The sequence below is a fragment of the Triticum dicoccoides genome, chromosome 6B (genome assembly GCF_002162155.2).
Source record: "Triticum dicoccoides isolate Atlit2015 ecotype Zavitan chromosome 6B, WEW_v2.0, whole genome shotgun sequence".
In the NCBI taxonomy this organism is placed as follows: Eukaryota; Viridiplantae; Streptophyta; class Magnoliopsida; order Poales; family Poaceae; genus Triticum; species Triticum dicoccoides.
The window spans coordinates 367,311,720-367,323,260 of record NC_041391.1 but is presented as its reverse complement, the minus strand read 5'-3'; the positions used below and the strand labels follow the sequence as shown (position 1 = coordinate 367,323,260).

Genomic DNA, 11,541 nt, shown 5'->3' with positions numbered 1-11,541 from the left:
CTCAACAAGATAATTTCTATATTATGCATAAAAAACAAATCCTCTATAGGGAAGAGAAAAGTCAAGAAGCCTCTAATGACCAACATAAGGGAAAGGAAGAAAGAAAGACGCGCCAACTTGAGATTTTTTGGCATTATCATCACAAAGAAGATATTCCGGATTTTTCTTATTTGATATCTTCAAGGCAAATCGACCCAATTCAGTGGCTGATGAAGTTTTGAACCTTTTTCTAATATTCGTTGAAAATTTTTGTGTTTCTGCTTGAGCCGTACGAGATGAAATTTTCATATACGGCTCTTAGAGGGGGACTCGGGTTAGTTACCTATCTCAATAAAGTATATGATTGGTTTGAGGAACGTCTTGAGATTCAGGCAATTGCAGATGATATAACTAGTAAATATGTTCCTCCCCATGTCAACATATTTTATTGTTTAGGGGGAATTACACTTACTTGTTTTCTAGTACAAGTCGCTACCGGTTTTGCTATGACTTTTTACTACCGACCAACCGTTACAGAGGCTTTTTCCTCGGTTCAATACATAATGACCGAGGCCAACTTTGGTTGGTTAATCCGATCCGTTCATCGATGGTCAGCAAGTATGATGGTTTTAATGATGATCCTGCATGTATTTCGTGTGTATCTCACAGGGGGATTTAAAAAACCCCGTGAATTAACTTGGGTCACAGGTGTGGTTTTGGCTGTTTTGACTACATCATTTGGTGTAACTGGTTATTCTTTGCCTTGGGATCAAATTGGCTATTGGGCAGTCAAAATTGTGACAGGTGTACCTGACGCCATTCCGGTAATAGGATCGCCTTTAGTGGAGTTATTACGCGGAAGTGCTAGTGTGGGCCAATCCACTTTGACTCGTTTTTATAGTTTACATACCTTTGTACTGCCTCTGCTTACTGCCGTATTTATGTTAATGCACTTTCCAATGATACGTAAGCAAGGTATTTCGGGTCCTTTATAGGGAAGGCATATCATAGAGAATTATAATTATCATATATCATATCGGGTAGGTTGTGGTATTTCATTGCTACAAGCATGGGTTATTGTAAAATAACACATGTCATTTGGATACTTCTCTTCAACTCCAAAGTATTTTTATACAATACAAATAGTTGAAGTTAATTTTACGAAAGAAGAAAGGCGGATTATGGGAGTGTGTGACTTGAATTATTGATTTGGCCATGCAGATAAAGAATTGGATCTGCCACATTAGAATTCACAACCAAAGGTGTCTCCGCATCCAATCAACATGTAAGTCCCCTACCTAGGAAGGATAGGCTGGTTCACTTGAGGAGAATATCTTCTATGATCATACCGCAACCATGTCATCCATGAACAGGCTCCGTAAGATCCCATAGAGTAGAAATGGAATAAGTCATGTGACATGATCCAGTTCTCTATTTATTACACTTACCTTTTTATTATAGTATGGAAATGCATTCATTTTCTTTGCATCGATTGTGATCCGCAATACTATCGGAGTAAAAGAAGGGATCTAAGGAAGAATGTAGGCTAAACTTTTTGATTTTTTATTAGTAACAAGTAAATATTTTGTTTGGAGGTAAGAAACTTGCGATATTGAGGGGATAAATACCAACTAATCAAGAGACATGAGACAATCCACAAAGCAATTTATCATGATCAAATTTGTAAGCCCACTTGGATATTGAGCATTTACCCATAAGAATAGGATTATTTTCAATGAGTAGTTGTAGGTGCAACTTCGGAAAAGAGAATCTGATAAAGCTTTTCTTGCCTAGAGTCATTGAGTCATTATATACCTTAATTCTATTAAGGATCTTCCGCGGTCTTATTTCTTTCACTCTTGCTCGAGCCGGATGATGATAAATTCTCATGTCCGGTTCCTTTGGGGGATGGATCCTAAAGAGTTCACCTATCCCAATAACAAAGAAACCAGACTTAAATGATCCTGTATTAAGAGCTAAATTAGCTAAAGGGATGGGACATAATTATTACGGGGAACCCGCATGGCCCAACGATCTTTTATATATTTTTCCAGTAGTAATTCTAGGTACTATTGCATGTAATGTAGGTTTAGCGGTTTTCCCCCAATTTGCGACCTACCATAGGATTTGTTATGTAAATAGGTATATGTTCCTTTCCATTATGAATCGCGATTGTATGGCCAACCATTGTGGGTAGAATGCTAGATGCCCGGGACCACGTTACTATTGTTTCTTTCTCCTCCTTCATATTGACCTTTTCTATCTTTGCCAATAAATGATGAGCTACAAAAGGATTCGTTTTTTTCGTGTCACAGCTGATTACTCCTTTTTTCCTTTTTAAAGAGTGGCATTCTATGTCCAATATCTCGATCGAAGTACGGAGGTCAGAATAAATAGAATAATGATCAATGGAAAAAAGAAAAAAATCCTTTAGCTGGATAAGGGGCGGATGTAGCCAAGTGGATCAAGGCAGTGGATTGTGAATCCACCATGCGCGGGTTCAATTCCCGTCGTTCGCCCATCGCATTATTGCAAATTCCAAAAATGCAATTTTCCATATTCCTAGTTACGTATTTACTTACGGCGACGAAGAATAAAACTATCGCTATATTTTTTCCTTTTCCTAGTTCTTCTTCCAAGCGCAGGATAACCCCAAGGGGTTGTGGGTTTTTTTCTACCAATGGGAGCTTTCCCTTCACCGCCCCCATGGGGGTGGTCCACAGGGTTCATACTACCCCTCTTACTACGGGGCGTTTACCTAGCCAACACTTAGATCCGGCTCTACCCAAACTTTTTTGGTTCACCCCAACATTACCCACTTGTCCGACTGTTGCTAAGCAGTTTTGGGATACTAAACGGACCTCCCCAGATGGTAATCTTAAAGTGGCCGATTTACCCTCTTTTGCAATGAGTTTCGCTACAGCACCTGCTGCTCTAGCTAATTGCCCACCCCTTCCACGTGTGATTTCTATGTTATGCATGGCCGTGCCTAAGGGCATATCGGTTGAAGTAGATTCTTCTTTTCTCTCAAAAAACCCCTTCCCAAACTGTACAAGCTTCTTCCAAAGCATACGGCTTTCTAGATGTATATGACGATCTCTAGACAGATGGATCTTATATGAATCATATGATGAAGTACCACATGAGTGGATATATAGGAAAGGAATCCAAATCTGCTGAATCGCTCATGTTATGATCTTCTACATCCTAGGTCTCTGCGTTCCGTCATCTGGCTTATGTTCTTCATGTAGCATTCAGATCGAATGACTCTATGAAATTACGTCGATACTTCCACATATTATGGGTAACGTAGGAGACATCCCTATTTTCCCCCGGGGGTCTTAATTACCACTGCTTAGCTTTCAATTTGCCTCTGACCATCAAATTAAATGTGAATAACCCGTCCTCCTCTCTTTGAAACAAGGGGCGCTTCCGGTTCTGTGCGTGCTTCAAACAATTTTGTCTTCTCCATATTACCATATCTCTAGAGCCAATAATTTTCTATGAGGAACTACTGAACTCAATCACTTGCTGCCGTTACTCAACAGTTTTCTGTTGAGGTCTATCCCGTACAGGTAGTCAAATTGGATCAGTGATCGATTTCTAGGTTTCGTCGTAAACCTAATTGGTTACTTCCAATTACGTAAATCAATAGTTCAAACCGCACTCAAAGGTAGGGCATTTCCCATTGATATAGGAACTTTTGTACCAGAAACAATAGTATCTCCAATTATAGCCCCTCTGGGATGTAAAATATATCTCTTCTCACCATCCCCATAGTGTATGAGACAAATGTATGCATTTCGATTAGGGTCGTATTCTATGGTTACGATTCTACCAGATATGTCTTTTTGATTCCGTCGAAAATCTATTTTACGGTATAGGCGCTTATGACCTCCCCCTCTATGCCTTGCGGTAATGATTCCTCTGGAATTACGACCTTTACCACAACGGTGCCGTCCATGGATCAAATTATTTCGTGGATTGGATTTCACTTGCCTGTCTACGGTTGCCTTGCGTGTGCTCGGGATAGGTGTTTTGTATAAATGTTTCGCCGTATTATTAAGTATTCTCCTTTAGTTTTTTTCTCTATCTAGAAGTGGAATAGAATAACCCGGTTGAAGGGTAATGATCATACGTCTGTAATGCATTGTATGGCCCAGAATAGGTCCTATTCTTCTACCTTTTCCAGGTAGTCGATGGCTATTCACAGCTACCACCTTAACACCAAAGAAGAGTTCGACCCAATGCTTTATTTCTGTCTTAGTGAATCCCGATTCGACATTAAAAGTATATTGATTCTTTCCCAATAAACGAAGACTTTTTTCTGTAAATACTGCGTATTTGATTCCATCCATAAATCGACTTTCCCTCATATGCTCTGAGTTCCAGTATCGATAAGAATTCGAGTTCTTATTGTTCTTATGTTATGGTATGAATATACCATACCAATTCGTTATGTATGGATGATGGATGAGATTCCATGGATAGAGAGCCAGTTCCAATAGACTTATGGAATGTTCCCGTTCGTGTGCATCCAGCAGGAATTGAACCCGCAAATTTACCAATTATGAGTTGGGCGCTTTAACCATTCAGCCATGGATGCTTAACAGGGATCATCGTACATCGTAAATAACCAATTTTCATATAGAAAGACATATCATAGAAAAATGAAATCGAAAATATTCCGAGATGGCAAATATTCGGAGATGACTATGAAAACACCTCTCTAGATCCTCGAATTGAAAGAGAGATTGAGAGGGATCAAGAATCCTAATTCTCGCTATTTGGAATGGATCCAATTCTATTGAGTCTGACTCATAGTGATCATTTCTCTTTAGCAAAGAATGACCTTGGTTATCAAAGGATTGAACAACCGGGATCCATTTACTTATGATACCTAGTTGGCATTGATAACAAGGATCTAATGAATTATGAGTTTAATAGATCCTCTTTAGCAGAAAGACGTATATTCCTTGCTCATTATCAGAAAATCACTTATTCCCAAACCTCGTGTGGGACTAATCGTTTTCATTTACCATCTCATGGAAAACCCTTTTCGTTCCGCTTAACCCTATCGGGTATTTTAGTGATAGGTTCTGTAGGAACTGGACGATCCTATTTGGTCAAATACCTAACGAAAAATTACGATTTTCCTTTCATTAAGGTACTCACTCCGTTCAGTGAGTCAGGACCCCGACTCGATGTCACATCGATCTAGCCTGTAGCACCTCATATCACTTTGCGGCCTCACGCACGGTATCCCCACGGGTGTCGCCTTACCTTTGCCCGAGACCGTTTGCGCCTTTTGGCTCACGTATATGATGGTGTCGCTAGCATCCATATGATAAGGAGCTCGGGCTGACATGACTAGTCGTAAACCCAAAGTGGCACAGACTTACAGGGACAGGCATTCATGACCCAGCCTCGAACGTGTCGGTCAACAGCAAGTGGGTCCGGGCTGTAGCACTGGGCTAACAGGACTCCGGCAAACTGGGCTGTAGCGGGCTAACAGGACTCCGGTACTCAATGCGTGACATTTCCCCGAAGGGACAGACACCGGAACGAGGAAGGACACATGCCGGCCAGCCTAAGTGTTCCAGAGCAGTAGCAAGCTACCATGGCTCAGCGGTAACACTAGGAGACATTTCCCGGTAAGAGAGGCTACTAAAGATAAACAACTAGATAGTCAGATCCCACACATACCAAGCATTTCAATCATACACACAATATGCTTGATATGCGCAAATACAACGAAGCATCACAACATGACTCTACGACACAAGTACTTTATTTAAGGCTCAGAGAGCCATACATAACATACACAAAGGTACGAGTCTCAAGACCCAGCATTCAAGTCATACAGTCATACAAACCAGCAGCGGAAGTAACTTGTCTGAGTACAGACAACTAGTAAAATAAAAGAGGCTTGGAAAGCCTAGCTATACTACGTGGTTCTTCACAAGCTCAGGATCACCACCTGGGCCTTAGCCTACTCATTGATGTCAACGTCTACGTAGAACCCATCAGAAGGGGTTGCAGCGTCTTCTGTAAAAATGTGGATTATAGCAACATGAGTACAAAGGTACTCAGCAAGACTTACATCAGATCCTACATACATGCATATTATCAAGAAGGGTTGGTGGAGTTATTGCAGCAAGCCAGCTTTGACTCTTGGCTAGACTAACCTACGAGACTCCAACTTGAAATGGTTTTGCGTACACGAGCCCACTACTAACCAATTCAATACACTACCGAGGATCCACCTCCGTCTTCCTACGGGAGAGCCATCCTCGGCACTCACACTTATCTTGAGGCTTTTAGTAGTTTCCATTTACTTGTCTATGAACTGTATAGGCAACCAAGTAGTCCTTTACCGCGGACGCGGCTATTCGAATAGATTATGATAACCCTGCAGGGGTGTACTTCTTCATACATGTTTCCACCACTTAGCGTCTGCACACGACATGTGCTCGGCAGACTTCAAGCGAAAGCCGACGTGGGTGTAGACCACGACCTACCTAAACACCTAAGTCTCTAGTCCAGGTTTATCGCCTATCCAGGTTCCATCCGCAGGGACTCCGGCCGAGGTTTCCCATACGGCCCCGAACGATGTGAACAGGGTTCCCGAGATACCTAATGGGTATTCGGTACACCGTGCCACGTACCTACCGCATCACAGCCCACCCCTACAGTCAGCGCTTTCCACGGCCTCCAGTAGGCTACAAACACCAGAAACTACTTGCAACTCCTGGACAGAGAGCTAGGGTGGATAAGAAGTCGAGCGGGGTCATATTTCAGGGCCCAATGCATGGTAGTAGCTGTAACTTAAATCACACATACAGATCTCAGTGCTTAAGGTCGGCTTCAATGAAACAACCCACCATGTACTCCTACATGGCCTCTCATCGATGCCTTTACCAAATCGTGTTCATCACACCACTCTCATTACCGACATAACCATTTCACTCCAGCCCATCACCCAGATGAACCAGACCTGACACGACTCTAAGCATAGCAGGCATAGCAAGGTAGGAACAACACATACATATGGCTCAATCAACTCCTACACATGCTAGTGGGTTTCATCTAGTTACTGTGGCAATGACAGGTCATGCAGAGGAAATGGGTTCAACTACCGTAGCACACAGCAGTTTGAAACGCGTTGTCTTAATGCAGTAAAAGAGAGCAGGAGCGAGAACATGGGATTGTATCGACATGATCAAATGGTTGGTTGCTTGCCTGATGGTTCGATGCACTGATACGGTTCTTTGTTAGGGTAATCACGGTACTCCTCGGGGGCAGACCCTGTCGCAAAGGACACCGATACACAACCATCACCAAACAATGTGCAACAATATGATGCATGCATGAAACATGGCAATATGAGTGTGTTGGGCTAATGCAACTAAAACCAGAAGGGTTTGAACCAATTTGAATCAAAGATTCAAATTTCAAACTCAAACATGGCCTTCTAAAGTGCTTTTCCTTGTTCTGCATTAAACATCAAGTTAACTTGTTTAATCATGCATGAAAATAGTACAGATGGATAGATTGGATTTTTCTGATCATTTTTCATATATAATTTGTCTGATTTGGAGTTACAGAATAAAAGTTATGAATTTTTGAAGTTTAAATTATATTCTGGAATTTCCTATATCAGAATAATTCCAGAAAATCAATTATTGCGTCAGCGTGACGTCAGTGTGACGTCAGCAGGTCAACGGAACACGTCCGGGTCAAACCTGACAGTGGGTCCCGCATGTCAGGGTGATTAAATTAATTATAGTTTAATTAAAACTAAACCTGTTTAATTAACAGGGCTGGGCCCCACCTGTCATTGACTCAGGGGAGTCAACCAGGGCCCACCCGTGGTCAAATCAACGCCAGCGGCGCCGGCGTTTAGCCGCCGGCGAGCCCGACGCGGCGGCGGGAGTGGTTTTGGCCGTTTCGGCCACCAAATGGGTCGCAGAGACCACCGGAGTGGAGCTGAGGACGAGCCGCAGCTCTTGGTGGAGTCCGTTGGGGTCGGGGTGGCCGGAGTTGGCGCCGGCGACGACTTTGGCGGCCACCGGAGTTCGGGTGAAAGCGAACTCGGCCTAGGGTGTGCGGGGAGGTGCGGGAAGTGCACGGTTGGGCCCAACGCAGCATGGTGAGTGCGTTGGACACCGCGGGTTGGCCGGAGGATGGCCGGGAGCACGTCGGCGACGAGATCCGCGGCGGTACGTGCGTGTGATCTTCGTGCGGTGGCTACACGGCTCGGGAATGAGAGAGGGAGGGTCGGAGGGGTAGCTAGGCTCACAGCGCTCCCGTAGAGGCCACCGGCGGGGTCGGGGACGAGCTGAGGCGGCGACGGCGTTGAAGGGGATCTCCGGCGACGGCGAGCTCGGGCGAGGTCGGTGCGGTGGTCTCGGGCCGCACGAGCACACGGGGCTCGGCTAGCTCGATGAAGTGGATGGCGGCGGAGCTCCTGGACACGGCGGCACGGCGTGGAGTTGACGGAGGGCGTGGCTACGGCGAGGGGGTGGCGGCGATGGCGTCGGCCATGGCGTGGGAGAGCGAGGGAGAGGAGCTGGAGAGGAGAGGGGGTGTCTGGGAGGTTCGGGGGAGAGAGGGAGGCCGATTCACGGCGTTAGCCGGGCGAGGGAGGCGGCGAGGCGGCGCGCAGGTGCGTGGCACCCATGCGGTGCTCGCCGTTGAGCACCTGCCTGCCTGCCTGGCCGGCAAGCAGCTCGCTGGCGCGGTGCTGGGCTGGGCCGGCAGGTGGGCCGGGTGCTGGGCGCCAGGTAAGCTTTTTCCATTTTTTCTGTTTTCTGTTTTTTTAATACTTCTGCAACTTTGTTGAATTAAATAAAATACTTAGGCTACTCCTAAATTCACCAAACTACTCCTGGTCCATAGTTGGATTATTTCCAACATGAAACATTTTAGTTTGGAGTTATTTGAGCATTTAAATATTTTATATAATTTTAAATGCCCAAATTCAAATATTTATGATTTAATTCAAGAACCCTAAGATGGCCTAGGAAAATGTGCATCATTTTTGGCAGAGGTTCTGAACCAAGACAAAAATGATGAGCATTTTAGAAGGGCATTTCAGGTTCATTGAAAAAGTTTTTAGTAAACCCTAATTGGTTTCAGAGGGGACTGGGGTTCTGTCATCCCCATTTCAGGTTTCTGGTGAAAGAATAAACATGATGCAACACTCTAATGCATGACTAGCTAGGGTGTGACAGGCGAGGAGGGCGTGTTTTGAACTATACTGGGCGCGAGCGATTTCGGGCGAGGAGAGCGTGTTTTGAAATAGTGGGTGCGAGCTATTTCGGGCGAGGAGAGCGTGTTTTGCCGACCATGGTTTATGAATTATTCAGCACATGTCATTTCAGCTGAGGAGAAGGCGCGCTTGGATGAAGTTACAAACCTACCCTCGATGTACAACGGGCCAATTGATGCGTGTCCCACATAGGAAGGTAATTTCACGTCTCCCATTTATTTTCTCGGGCGAATTCCACCAAGCAAAGAGGGTGTTTAATGGTTCGTTCAAATTTTTGGAGAACGAGCATCGACGTCTACCTTACCAAGTCGATTCGAATCAAATTTTGAAATATTAGCTTGCCACTTCTTTTTTAGATGGAGAGATGATGCTCAGGAGTAATGTGTTTTTACATGCTCGTTGCTAGCGATTTACTATATGACAAATAGTTGACCCACTCAAAAACGCGAATCAAACCCAAAATGAAATATCTCGATTCAATGAACTAGCTTGTTTAGTAGGTCAAAATAGTGAACTAAATCCAAAATTGAACACCTCAATCGAGTAGCATGTTGTACAGTATTATAGTACTCCATGAACATGTTGAAAGTCAAATTAATGAACTTGTTTGATATATGCGTATATCCGTTCATGTGTGGATTGCAGACAACATGTTCTCCAATTTAAATATTTGAATGCAAGTTTATATCGAAACATGGTTTATATCAGTCTTTGATGCATAAAACGCGACCTCCCCCTCTCCCGGACTCCTGTTCTCTCTCTCTCTCACTCTCTCTCTCACCGACAATGTTCAATTCTGTCGCACGCATCCGACACAAAAACCTTGTTGGTCCCTCTCCCTTTCTCTCCATCTCTCTCTCTCTCTCTGTGTGTGTGGGGGGGGGTCTTTCTAGTTCGCATTCATATATACACCATCTATAGGTCTCTCTCGCACACTATGTATGATACTCTAGCTAGTCCAAGCTAGATATCTTGGGTGCACTCATCATACGCACACAAATTCCTTGGCTCTTTGCCCGTAACTCTCTCACGCACCACTATGTCGCCTCGGAGCTCTTCCCCCCCTCTCTCAAACTCTCCATCCACCTCGGTCACACATACACATGCATATCTCACTCACACTCGATAGGCCCATTGTCGGTGTACTAGAGTAGGGGTACCCTAGTATCCCGAACTCGTGCACGGGCAGTTGCAGCGTCCCGCGGCAAGGCTTGCCGGGTGACCGCCAAGACCCTCCGTGGTTCCCTTGAAGACCATTCAAGAACAAAGTACTCAAACCAAGGCCCCGGCAAGAGGAGCTTGCCGGGAAGGCCAACCCAGGCCCCGGCAAGAGGATCTTGCCGGGAAGAGACAAGACCCCGGCAAGAAGAGCTTGCCGGGAAGGCCACTCAAGGCATACCAAGGAAGCTTGCCGCGACGCGCCCTGCGTCCCGGCAAGGCCCGGTGTGCGACAAGCTCCCAAACATGACAAGACGACGACCGCGGCAAGGAGCTTGCCACGGGAAACCCCCACTTCGTGCCCGCGCTCCAGCACACCTGCTAACGTGTCGCTCTAGGACTCTCCCAAGCACACGTGGCAGGAGGCTGTGCAGCTAGGGGTGCGAGGTGGCAAGCGGAGATGAAGAGAAGGCCATCGTGGCAAACGATGGCGCTCCTAACGGTCACTTTTTGCACTGTTTAGGCAACTCAGACAGGCATTCAATGCCCTTGTCCCCTAGCGTCAGAGTTAGGTAGGATGCACTGTATCCACAGTAGCGGTAGCTGCACCTACCGCATCCTTTTCCACTTTTACCCTTCTAGTCTACGTTGCCACCTGTCGGTGACCCCTTGAAAGTATAAAAGGAGGCCCAAGCGCAACGTAGAAAGGGAGGAGGAGGTTCGGCCGGTTCGGCTCATTCAAAACACCAGGAACACTCCCACGCTCAGTCTGGCAGCACCCATCACTCCTGAGCAAGAATTCAATACACACAAACAAGCAGCAGTAGGGTTTTACGCATCCGTGCGCCCCGAAGCTGGGTAAAAACCGCTCGCGTGTACCGCCTCGATCCGCTCTTTGTGCGGCCTCCGCCCTCACCGAACCGAAATGGGCCCTGTCCCCATAGGTGTTGGTGGAATCAGCCTCCCCGACATCTCTGGCGCGCCCGGTAGGGGGCGTCGAGATCGTGCGTACCCGATCCGGCGTGCACGCGAGCTAAATCTTCATCGTCTTCACCGACATGCCACCAAAGAAGAAGGCTTCGGGGGCAACAGCCCCGTCTGCATCGCTTCCACCACCTCCGGAGCAGGCG

The 11,541-nt window shown here is 45.7% G+C and overlaps 1 pseudogene; it reads right to left on the bottom strand.

Moving 5' to 3' along the window:
* Positions 1 to 2,277: 2,277 nt before the first annotated feature.
* Positions 2,278 to 4,579, bottom strand: LOC119321155 (annotated as a pseudogene).
* Between the last annotated feature and the right edge of the window lie 6,962 nt (positions 4,580 to 11,541).